We start from the raw sequence: 13,527 nt of genomic DNA, 5'->3' as shown, positions 1-13,527 counted from the left end.
ATCCATAAATCTGAACGACAGTCCAGCGCGCAAACCGCTCGACCAGGCAGCCATCCGATGGTCAAAAGTAATAATGTTTTAAAGATTCATTTGCCGTAAATTTAAATTTAAATTTAATAAAAAAATAGTAGATTAGTTTTAGTATATTAAAACATTACAATATTGATCAAAACGTTTGGAAATGAAAATTTTTTTTTACACTTTAAGTTTAGAAATTGAAATTCTACATCTTAATCTAGTCTATTTTAGTCTAAACTAGATCTAGAAATTCTAGATCTAGACTCTAAAATAATTTTAATTAGAATATAAATCCAGATCTAGATATACTGTGATAAAAATCTAGATCTAGTTTAAAAAATCTAGATTAGATCTAAATCAAGATATCATTCCTTTTTTAAACGCGAGTCACATAACGAGGCTTAATAAACATTACTATACCGAGTTCTTTTTTCATTTCATTTGAAGAATTAATTCCATATAACGTCAGAGGGAAAAAAAAACACTACGTCACACGGCCTAGCTAGACTAAAAATCGCCTTCATCATTACGAGCCATTTATCCGAGTGTTTATTGACTTTGGTGCACCGAGTGCGTTCTTTTAGCATTTCATTTAAAGAATTCATTCCATATGACGTCAAAGGAAAAAAAAACACTACGTCACAAGGCCTAGCTAGACTAAAAATCACCTTTATCAACACGAGCCATTTCTCGAGTGTTCATAGACATTGGTGCACCGAGTGCGTTCTTTTAGCATTTCATTTAAAGAATTCATTCCATGTGACGTCAAAGGAAAAAAAAAACACTACGTCACACGGCTTAGTTAGACTAAAATATGTTTTCATTAATACAAGCAATTTTTTCGAGGGTTAATAGACATTGGTGCACCGAGTGCGTTCTTTTAACATTACATTTAAAGAGTCCATTCATATGACGTCAAAGAAAAAAAATTCCATTACCTCACAATAGGCTAGTACCGGTACCATAAAAAAAAATGTCTTTATTTACACGAGATATTTAACGATAGTTCATAGACATTGGTGCACTGAGTTCTAATAGATATTATTTTAAAAGGATCAAAGCCACATTGTTTTTGCGTTTTGTCTGTCAGTCGGTCTGTCCGTTATCTTGATATAAAAAAAACAACTAAAAGTTATTAAAAATTGATTAACCTTTATTTTACGTTTCAAAACATCGCAATAATTTTTAGGTATGAACACAATTGAAAAGTTTATATAATAGATTGTTCCTGATGTTTGTATAAATAGTAAAAGAAAAAGAGAATTTCAGATAAATGTAATACCGTTAATTAATTTTTTTGGATGGTCTCGTATAAAAATTAGATGTACTACAGCCACGTGGAGAGATTTTCATACCTTACTTTGGTGTTTGGATTCTGTTTTCCTTAAAAATCGGAACATAATATTAACGATAATTAGATTTTTTAATGTTTTAGGTAGAAAGTTAAATGTACTGTAAGAGAGTAGTGAGTTAAAATATTTTTCATAAAAATCCGTAAAAACATTATTTCGTAAATGAGAAGATTATTTGTTTATTAATTAGAAGAGGGAGTTCAAACAATTATTTGGCGTTAGTAGATTTTTAAATAAATTCGGAAATTTCTGGCGACGATTTGTAAGAAACAAAATCCGGAACTTTCTTTATCGATTACAAAACTTCTATGTTATGTTTTACAAGAAAATTAAATATCTAAAAAGTAATTTTCAGTAATCAATTCTAGTAAATTACTTTTTTTTAAAAGCCTTATGCGATTTCAAACAATCATTAGGCATAATTCATGTTTTATAAAACAATATCCGGAACATTTTTACACTTAATGAAATATAAGTCAGTATAGAGATTATGATTTAGCATTAATATGCTATTTACATAAAAAACGGAACAACATATTATTGATAATGTGTTTTTGCAACGTTTAAGCATGGAAATTGAATGTAATATAAGTTAGAAGAGCAAACAAACATTTGTTGGCGTTGATTAGTTTTGCACAAAAAAATCCGGAACAATCAATTTTAGATACTTAAAACTATTGAGATGTTATGGGAGGAACATTAAAGGGTAAATCAGATTTTCAATAGCTTTTAGAGTTCTAGTTTTTTAAATCTAATCGTGACGGACAGACCGACCAACAGACAAAACGCACAAAAATAAGCTTCTTTTATTCGGATGGGGGCACTAAACAAAAAATAAATAAAATCTGATTTTTAAAAAAAGTTTAAGGAATTGGTTTAGCACCTGATCATGTTGCGACGTTACGCTACTGCACGAAAATCGCTGCATAAAAAGTCCATTTAAAAAAATGTGCGTGATATTTACATACAAAGTGCATTATTAGCCCTTATAAACAAACAGAAATGTTTTCTTTTAATTTTAGCAGCTAGTTGACCAGAAAAAACGTCTTTAACTATTATTTGTATTTGTTGTAAACATTTCCTGTACATTTTAAAAATATATTTGACTTAGTGATACTGAAAATACACAAAAATTGTCCATCTTTGTTAGCATATTGTAACATTGCCTCCCTTACATTTACGTAATTGTTTTAGAATTGGTGTATTTTTATGAAAAAATCGCTTGCATAATTAATTTTATAAATTAAACGGTTTGCTTTTAGAAAACCAAAAGTAGCCGTTGCACCTAAACTTTTCAAGCCGGATTTAATGATGAAATAATATTTTTCATATCTCTTCTAGTTTTCGAGATCTGAGTGTGACAGACGGACAGACGGACATTTTGCACAAACCTAATAGCGGCTTTTTCCCCTTACGGGGGCCGCTAAAAAAACAAAAACAATCAGGATTTAAAAAAATTAGATGTTGATAAAAAATTCTGAATTTTCATTTCCAATTTAGTGACCCAAAAAATTTGTTTTACTTTTCAGAAGGATGCCAACTAAAACTATTCATTGTTTTCCCCAATATGCACATATTCCAAGTTTCATTTTTATTAGATCTAAAATTGATTGTTTAAATTTAGATCTAGATAAAGATCACAGTCAGATAGAAACTCATACTATATTAGTATTAGTCAAAATACCACTGTCACATAGAGACTCAAACTTAGCTAGTCTAAATACCACATAGGAACCTTTATTTATCTAGTCTAAATACTACAGTCACATAGAAACCTTTACTTTTCAATCTTGTATTGTGATTATATTAATTTGATATTTGTGTGTTCAAGACTTTAGTATTTAGTTTTAATCTAGACAAAAGAAAATTTTGGTCTGTTCCCATAACAGAATAACTGGCATATCATGAGGATACAATCTCAAAATGTTTTTTTATGAAAATAAAAAAGCTTTAGTTCTAAGCTCTAAATCCATGTTTATTGGAATGATTAATGGATGTATTTGCCTTCATTGCATCACATTATGAATATATTAATCCTAAATCTATTTCAGTCATGGCTTCAAGGAAGAAGTTTCCTCTAGATTGGTGTTTTTGTCTTGTGTTTTTTCTTGCCAGTATTCACCAGAGACTTTCAGTAAGTTGAGAAGTATCCTTCAAAATGGGTGTACACCTAATAGTTCAAAATACTTGCCTAAATTATTTTCAGATTTCTTTTCATTCATTTTTTATCGGCAGACCTGTTTAATTAACTATATGACTCAGGGAAATAATTATTCCCCCCCCCCCCTTTTCTGGAGTGTGCAAAAAATGCTTTGATTGAATTTTTTAAACTTTTTTGTTAGTTCCTAGAAATATATATTTGGTATTGAATCAAAGGAGTATTCATATAAATCAAAACTGTTTGACCAATCTTGATAAAACTTGGCATAAATGTTCCTTGGGTTCTAACTGTAACTGTAACTTAGGTATAGTAGCCCTAAAACAAACTTAAGACCCTAAAAAAAAGTTTCCTAACTCTATGAAAGTATTATTATTTCTTGGATCTAGGCCATGTTTACATGAGGCAAGATCAAAAGGATCTAGATCTAATTTTAAGAACTACACTTTGCACAGATAGTTTTTTACTTTGACACATGAAAATACAAATTATATTCCATTGATTTAATTATTTAATAAAATTAACCTTCAAATTTGTGTTTCAAAAGCATTTTAAATAAATTCGTTCCTTATATCTGCGAATTTAGACATCCTGACATACTTTATAACCTATTCATTGCACACTTCATTCATTTTAATAGCTAAATTTATCTATTAAAGATATTTTAACAAATCAGGTAAAGGTGTTTGCAAAGTATTTTGTATTTCATATAACGGGTAAACCCATTTTTGCAAAACTACTTTTATTTCAGTGGCGAAAGTGAAAAAACTTGAAAGGAACATTAGCTAAGTTTGACATATCTAAATCCAATCCACTAGATTAGTAATACACAAACTAAGACCTCTATAATAGTAATGCACAAACTAAGGCCCTCTATAATATAATAATATATACACTATAAAGCAGAAAGTAAGACGCATGTATGTATTTAGGTGTCTATATCCCTCAGAATTCAAAATGGTATGACCGTATATAAAGTATCCCTAAATAAGCTTAAGACCCTCAAAAAAAAAAAGTTGCCCAACTCTATGAAAGTATTACTATTTCAAGGATCTGGGTAATATAGCCATGCTTACATGAGACGACCAAAAGGATGTAGATCTAGATCTAATTTTAAGAACTACACTTTGCAAAGATAGTTTTTTATGTTGATACATGAAAATGCAAATTATTGTCCATTCATTTCATTATTTAATAAAACTAAACTTCAAATTTGTGTTTCATAAGCATTTTTTACATAAGTTCATTCATTATTTCTGCGAATTTAGATGTCCTGACTGTCCTGACGTACTTTATATCCATTCATCGTGCAACCAAAAGGTTATTAAAAATCTCTCAAACCCTAGATCTACAACATCTAATTCAAGTCTAAGTTGATAGACCTACTCTTCGCAAAGATATTTTTATACTTTAACACATGAACATACTAAATATAGTCCATTTATTTCATATTTTAATCAAATTAACCTTCAAATTTGTTTTTCTAAAGCATTTTTACATACATTCATTCGCTATAGCTGCGATTTAGTCCAATAGCTTGATGTTGCGCTCTTATTACATTAGAAAAGTCACGCATGTGCCGAACAGAAAACTTACAAATCTTAATTAAGTCGATTAACTATTTTTTAGCTCCAATAATATATTTAATCATCACTCGTGCACTTAATAAGAGAGTGTCTTTGTCTTAATGAACTTAGCTGGTTGTCCTGCTTGGGTCGCAGCTGGCTGTCCTAGCTTGAGGTTCTGCAGCTGGAGGTGGCGTTCTAGCGGATAGAGGGATGCCGGTGACACAGTTCTTGTGGAGTCTCAATCCAAAGTCCTGATATCTGTAGTGGGCACAGTAGGGCGGGTGGCCGGCTACCGTGGGCACAAGTGTACTGCGGGCAGAGCGGATCTGCCGTGGGCAGCGTAGTGAGCAGGATATGTCCAGTGAGTTGCAGAGGGTTGGCGTAGCTATGACGTCTCGCACAGACTCTGGGTCTATAGGGACGTCGCACCTAATAAGTTGACAGGTGGGCTGTCGAATAGACGGGCAAGTAGATCCGATAGCGCCAAGTAGTAAAGTTGAGTAGATCCACGTAGGCAGTAGGTGATACTCAATAGCAAGTAGGCAATTGACTAGGCAGACAATGCCAAACAAATAGAAAATAAGCAAACATCTGAGGGAGGCTGCGGATAAATAAAGACAAGTTAGGACATGTCTCTCATGCATCTTATTGATGCCCTCGACTGAGGTGCATTCGTCAGATTGGAAAATTGCTTTAGAATACAATTTGGAAAATAGATGGCTGATAGTAGCAATATAAAATGAACGTAGAATAGGAAATACTAATATAAAAATGTACATAAAAGGGGAAATAATTATCTTAAAAAAACAACACAAGTTGGAAAGTGAAAAGGGGGGGGGGGGCGGAATGGGCGGTGGTCAGCGACCATGACAGTTTGTTTACACATGGCCGTCGGCCGAGAACAGTGGAGTGCGCTTGAAAGGAGAGTGTCCGTTCAAGGGGCGCAACTCTAGTCAAAGTAGAAAACTACAGGGCAGATAACTCATATCTCTTTTCTAAGCGCAGTATTAGTGCGATAGTAAAATTATCAAGGCGGTCAGCCGAGATAAAGGAAATAAAATGAGAAATGAGAGAGTGTTTATTCCGCCTTATTCTACCTTATATAGGCCGGGAGATATGGGCGGGGATAGGAAATGTCCTAGGCTAAGAATTATCTTACACGTGGGTGAATCCGACAAGAGTCGCACCTTGGAGTGTCACGAGGCGTGTTGACCCGAGTAATCTCTTTGATCAAAGAGAGACGTAGGGGAGGGGGAAGAAAGATTGGCTTGTATTCCACCCAAGTTGGTGTCAACTGCGGCCGTCAGACATCCGGCAGGTAAGATAAAAGAGACTGTGTGTTTATCTTTACCCCGGTCAAGGGAAGATAAGGGAAAAGCGGCCAAGGTGGTGGACTCAGTCTAGTGAGACGAGGAAAAAGGTGGGGCGGGTGAAGAATTGGGGATAGGACGGGGAACTAATTAAAATAAAATAAATAAATAATAGTAAAATATAATTAATGCTGTGATAAAATAGAGTGACTCTGACAGCAAGCTTTTGACTTGTCACAACTGGTACCTTTATCAATGTGGGGAAAAAATTATTACTTTTCTTGTATTTTAACGTTTATTATTAATATATTAGTAGTTAAAAGTTTGGCACCTAATTACTGAGTACCGGCACCTATTTTTTTTTTTTTTTTTTTTTTTTTACAAAAAAAGCACTATATATATATATATATATATATATATATATATATATATATATATATATATATATATATATATATATATATATATATATATATATATTTCATGTGGCTATTGAGCTAATTACCAATGTAACTATTATATAACAAAATTAAAACTGACCATTAAAAGCAAGTCAATAGCTGTAGCACTATATCTAGAAGATATATTATGATATAATTTATAATGCAGAAATTTTCAATAGTAATTATGAAATTTTTAGAAAAGATAGGGCTGATAATCATGGAGGAGTTCTTTTAGCAATAAAAAAACACTCTTATAGCAGAAGAAATTACCTTACCTAACTCAAAAAATATAGAATCAACATTTTGTAAAATTAATACCACCTCAACATCCCTAATAATAGGCAGCATTTACAGACCACCAAATTCTAGTTTAGAATACATGCAGGAACTATGTAATCAGATTACTACACTTAAAGAGACAAATAAAAATGCAGTTTTTTGGATTATGGGTGATTTCAACCTACCTGATATAAATTGGAAAACACTAACCATAGATAAACACCAAAACCTTAAGGACATAAATGAGCTTTTCATAGAAACTTTACACAACCTAAGTTTAGATCAAATCATTAAAAAGCCAACTAGATTAAACAACACATTAGATCTCTTCTTAACCAACAGACCTGGATTAGTAGTTGATTATGATATTATCCCTGGTCTATCAGACCATGAGATCATAAAAATACACAGTCAGATAAAAGCAGTAGCCAATACAAAACCCAAAAGAAAAATCTTACTTTGGAATAAATGTAACCTAATACAACTACACCAAGCTGCATTAAACTTTCAACAAACATTCTTATTAGAAAAAGACATTAACCAACCAGTCGATGACCTCTGGAATTTCATTAAAAACCATCTTAAAAGCATTATAGAAAATCATATACCAACTAAATACACATCAAACAAAATAAATAAATGCTGGTTTAATAATAGACTAAAGAAGCTTTGTAAACAGAAGGAAAACCTATATAGAAAATTTAAAGAAACTAATGCAGAAAGAGTTTACAAAAAGTATATAAAAATTAAACACTTAACCCAAAAAGTAAGCAGACAGCTGTAGAGTGAATACATAAACAATGTAATATCTAAAGATAACAACAAAAACCTATGGTCATACATTAAGTCAAAGAAAATGGAAACAACAGGCATAGCGCCATTAAAAGATGAACATAACATAATACATAATGATAATGAAACTAAAGCAAACATCCTAAACAAATACTTTGCATCAGCATTCTCAGCCCCAGGAGACAAAGACATATTACTGAATTTGAACCAAGTAGACAACATAGAAGATATAGTAGTACAAGAAAATGGAATTCAAAAACTATTAGCCAACACCAAACCAAATAAAGCTTCTGGACCTGATGGTATTCCAGCTAGATTACTCAAAGAACTAAGCAATGAGCTAGCCCCAGTGTTCAAAATACTCTTTCAGGCTTCACTTAACCAGGGCAGAGTACCAAAGGACTGGAAAGAAGCTAATGTCACCCCCCTATTTAAAAAAGGAGAAAAATCTGACCCAGGAAACTACAGACCAGTATCACTTACCAGCATCACATGTAAAATCCTAGAACACATAATATGTAGCAATATTATAAACCACTTAGACAAACATAATGTCCTCACACCATACCAACATGGCTTTAGGAAATATAGATCATGTGAAACACAACTAATAGGACTAATTGATGATTTTTCAAAGGTTTAGATAATAGTGAACAAATAGATGCTATCTTACTAGATTTTTCTAAGGCTTTTGACAAAGTTCACCACCATAGTTTGCTTAAAAAATTAAAATATTTCGGCATTAATGGTCCACTGCATCAGTGGATTAAAGATTTTCTGATAGGGAGAGAACAAACTGTAATAATAAATGGCTCTAAATCAACACCGATAACAGTAAACTCAGGTGTACCTCAAGGAACAGTCTTGGGTCCACTACTATTTTTAATTTACATAAATGACTTACCAAATTGCATTACTTCAGGAACAAAAGTCAGATTATTTGCAGACGATTGCATAATATATAGAACAATAAAAGCAACACAAGACACAGATATTTTACAAAGAGAATTAGATGAATTACAGAAATGGGAATCAAATTGGAGCATGTCTTTCCACCCAGAAAAATGTCAGTTGTTAAGAGTAACAAAAAAACTAAAACAAATTAATTCCACTTATCTTATTCATGGCAAACCAGTAACACAGGCTAAAAACGCAAAATACCTAGGTGTTATAATAAATGAAAAACTGTCATGGAATCCACATATTGATGAAACTACAAAAAAATCAAACAAAGCATTAGGATTTATTAAAAGAAATTTCTATAAATCAAATAAGAACATAAAACTAAAATGTTATTTAACCTTGGTTAGGCCAATAATAGAATATGCATCCTCCGTTTGGGACCCCTCAACTCAAGAAAACATTAAGAAACTAGAACAGACACAAAATAGAGCAGTGCGATTCATAACAAACGAACAAACGAATATTCACATTTGACTAGAGTAACACCTTTAGTAAAATCACTAAATTTAGAAAGCCTTCAGGACAGAAGGCTCAAAAGTAAAGTAGCAATCATACATAAAACACTGAACCATAATCTTCAAATACAAAAACAAAATTTAATAAAATACTCTGAAAGACACAAAGATAAAGGCACATTCCTCGTCCCATATGCTAGGACAAATTTGTACAAATACTCCTTCTTCCCTAGTGCTATTAGAGCATGGAATGGGTTGCCTGAGCTAGCCAGGAAAACCAGTGACTTGGCAGAATTTAAGTCATTGGTTAATATGCATGACTAAATGCATGACGCGTAGGACGTAATCATCTTCTTTTTTTTTTTGAAGTAACGTCTGTATTATATAAGATAAGATAAGAGCCAAATTAATAAAAAAAATATTTTTCTTGCCATATTTATTATATTTTCAGATATATAACATTTACAAAAACATGAACAGATTGTATTAAGCTCATTATCCCACATCACTACTTTCTGGAACATCAATCTTAAGAAAATAGAGCCTTTTTAAAGCCACACTCTTTTAAGCACATGGGAGGTCGTTACCTAGAGTTATATAAACTACTTTATGATAGTGTATTTTTTTTTTTACCAACTAAGGGCAATAACAATGAAAATCTATCTAATTTAAAAAACAACTATGGGGAGTTAATTCTACGTAATAAGAAAAAATAAAAACTGAACAGTATCAACTTAGTTCATAAAGTAAACTGAATTGTTATAGTTATAATTATATATACTTTATTCCCCTGTAAGTGTTTTATGTTTTAATTTTTAAAATTTAAAATTTTGAGTTTTAAATAAATTTATTTGGTGAAAAATATTAAAATGTTTCAAAACTTTCAATTAAATTTTCTTCTAAAGGGCTACTATATAAAGCCAGCAACTCCACTTAATTGTGAGGTCCGCTGGCTGTAGTAACCTTGAGCAAATAATTTGTCATTCATGAAAATTTCTAGAACTTATTTGACTTCAGCTGATCTTGACCTCATCATTTTGCTATATTTTTTCTTGACACTTTATTAATTGGGAAGTACTGTGAACATGGCATAATGGCCTTAAGGAAATATCAATAGCACCTCATTAATTTGACAGTATAGATGTTTTAATGTTTCTCTATTTAAAATTTAATTGGATGTCAAGATGGGGCCTTGCTATGTTCAAAGACAGAAAATATTTGTTTCCTGACTACATAACTGAATCAAAGAAAATATATTTTAAAAACTTTTTTTTATTATTCAACTGTATTATTTCTTAATTTCTTTTTACACGTGAGATGAAACACATTTGGGATCAGAACACTAATTACTACTTCTCTTGCTTAAGCCATTGATTATTTGTCTCTATTTCCTTCTCAATATTTTCCTTCTTTGCTTTGTGAATGATGTCAATGTCTTCAGTCATCTGTCCTGGCAGAGCAATATTTAGTGTTCCAACTTCTAACTTACAGTGTGAAATCTTTCACTCTTGTCATCTTGCAATTGAATATTTTCATCCATCAATCAAATTTAGTCCTCCATATATCTTCTGGTTTAAATACACAAATTATTCAATAGCAGGAAGATAATAACCTCCTTCATAAACATGTTTGTAGAGTCCAATAATACAGATGTTAATCAAACCCCTTTCAAGATCATTGAATTTATCTTTTGTATTCCTGACCATAATGCAAGAACATTGGCATTGATCAATGCATAGTGGACAAAAGAGAGAAAAAGACTTTACAGTGTCTCATAATCTAGAACAATACTAAACTACTGGCTGAAGTCACTTCCTTTGAGTAATCTAATTCTAAATAGAGTAGTTTTACAGCTTTAAATGTACTAACATGTTTCAGTCATTACAATTTTAGGCCTATGCCTTTTTTTTTTACTCCTTTATGTAAGGCCTTATCCTCCTTTGAATTACTTACAAGTTTCACTTCTAGTGTAGTCATGGTGATGTGTATTTTATAAACAAGCAATTGTATATAGATCTAGAAAAAAAACACACAAAAAGTTAATCAAATAGTAAACAAAGGTTTTTTAAAAAGAGAAAAAAGTAAAAATAGGTGTAAATTACTGCAAGATTTTCTGTAAGGTAGATTTGATTGTGCATGTCAATATGTCATCCTCATAATTCTAATAGGGCTGCAGACTACTGATAATTTTAAATATTAAATCTGAGTTACCATCTACCAGTCTGTCTGCTCAGCTGGTCACTGATATAGCGCTTGCCCTCAGTCACCAATGGTTTATTGAAGATAGTATAGCTACATGTTATACCTTCTTTCTTTAATAATCTTCACCTTAGAAATATAGCTAAATGTTATACCTTCTTTCTTTAATGATCTTCACCTTAGAAATATAGCTAAATGTTGTACCTTCTTTCTTTAATAATCTTCACCTTAGAAATATAGCTACATGTTATACCTTCTTTCTTTAATAATCTTCACCTTACAAATATAGCTAAATGTTATACCTTCTTTCTTTAATAGTCTTCACCTTAGAAAACAATGCCATATAATAAAGTTTGACTAGAAAGTGACTCAACACAACTAGAAAATAAGTGGTTCTTGTAAATATTTGTTAGCATCATCTATGTACTTAATGTACACAATTTTTATGTAACATTCTTTATATTATGTAGGGCTCAGCCAGGAACAGACTGATCAACTCTGGGAGTGTCTAGCAACCAACCCAGAAAGTTGTGAGGACTGTCTCAGTTGGTTCTATGACCAAGCTCGTGGTAAAGAAAATCATGCCCTTGATTTGGACACACTGAAACATATTTTTATTGTTAAGGTAATTGATTTTGTCTCCTTTCATGATGTACAGCTCATCATTCATTGTTTCCAGCATCAGTAGATTTATAGCATTGCTCTTTGAATTTCTTCTTTAAATTCAAATTTATTCTTAACTCTAGAAAGTTTTCAACTATAGACTTTTATTGTTTACATGATCTTTGTAATTGTAAGATGTTGTTTTTTTTTGTTAACAAATTGACATATCTATTTCAGATGCCTAAACTGAAGGCTGAGACAATGCCAATGATTGGTTTAAATCTTTTCCAGCAGCTATCTAACATTACCTGTATGTCTGTCCATGGAAAATCTCTTCTGCCAGATGAACAGGTACACACAAAGGTCCTGACTACTGACTGATTAATCGCTAATTCTCCCAATAGCCAATGACTATAAAATATAAAAATTTAACGTTTTTTCTTAACGCAAGCCTCGGACAGCTAAGCCATTTTCAAAATCAAAACTGCAGCTGTTAGATTTACCACAAATAATTTTTGTTCACAATTTCTACCAACTATGTATTTGAAAGCCATCTTTTTAATGTCATAAAGTACAAAAACAATAATTCTTTCCGCTTAAGCACTTACTAACACTTTTGGTGTGTAACTTTCTTTTGTTCAATTGAAAGACTGTAGCTAATGATAATGTGTAGAACAATTTTAAAACAACTAGATCTAGATCTGCAATTATGCCTCTATTATAAAGCAAAATTTAAAAGTCATAAAAATTGTCACAGTGAATATAAGTGAGTGTGTGTGCATGTTTTTTTTTTTTTTTTTGGGGGGGGGGCATATAATACAGTTTGCGAAGATCGGGTATTCTAATTAAGGTGTAGATATATGACTGACAAAATAATAATAACAATTATAAATAGTGGACTAGTTGCAAATATTAATGTTTATTCTTTCTAACTGTTCCTCAGGAAGGGGCGTTTCATTTGAAAATTGTGTGTAAATTGGTTGGGGGGGGGGGTATTGTAGTACATGGAGATGGAAGGCTACAATTTATGGGCCTAAGAAGAGTTTGTGCATAATCTATAATAAGGGGTTGCAGGCCTTTTGTTTGTAGTATGAAAGAGACACAAAAAAAGGACAGAATTTGAGCGGGTGGGGAAGCATTATAATGCAGGTTGTTTTATTGATGGGTTTAAGAGTGTTCAAGGCAAGAGAAACATATTTACAACTATTTAAACCTTAGCGTAGCATGGGTATTAGCAAGTATAAAAGAAAGACAATAAATGAAACTAAAGTTTATGGGATTTTTGTATTGCTAGTTTGTAGTGCTGACAATTTGAACTAATTTGATGGCTATGTATCTAAGAATATCTATTTAAAAATTTATTTTTAATTTGAAAAAATGACAGCAT

At 31.8% G+C, this 13,527-nt stretch overlaps 1 pseudogene; it reads left to right on the top strand.

Moving 5' to 3' along the window:
- Positions 1-13,527, top strand: part of LOC106065879 (ubiquitin carboxyl-terminal hydrolase 34-like) — a 73,359-nt pseudogene that overhangs the window by 33,291 nt on the left and 26,541 nt on the right.

The sequence above is a fragment of the Biomphalaria glabrata genome, chromosome 3, assembly GCF_947242115.1.
Source record: "Biomphalaria glabrata chromosome 3, xgBioGlab47.1, whole genome shotgun sequence".
NCBI lineage: Eukaryota > Metazoa > Mollusca > Gastropoda > Planorbidae > Biomphalaria > Biomphalaria glabrata.
The sequence above is the reverse complement of the archived record's forward strand: the minus strand, read 5'-3'. Positions and strand labels throughout refer to the sequence as shown.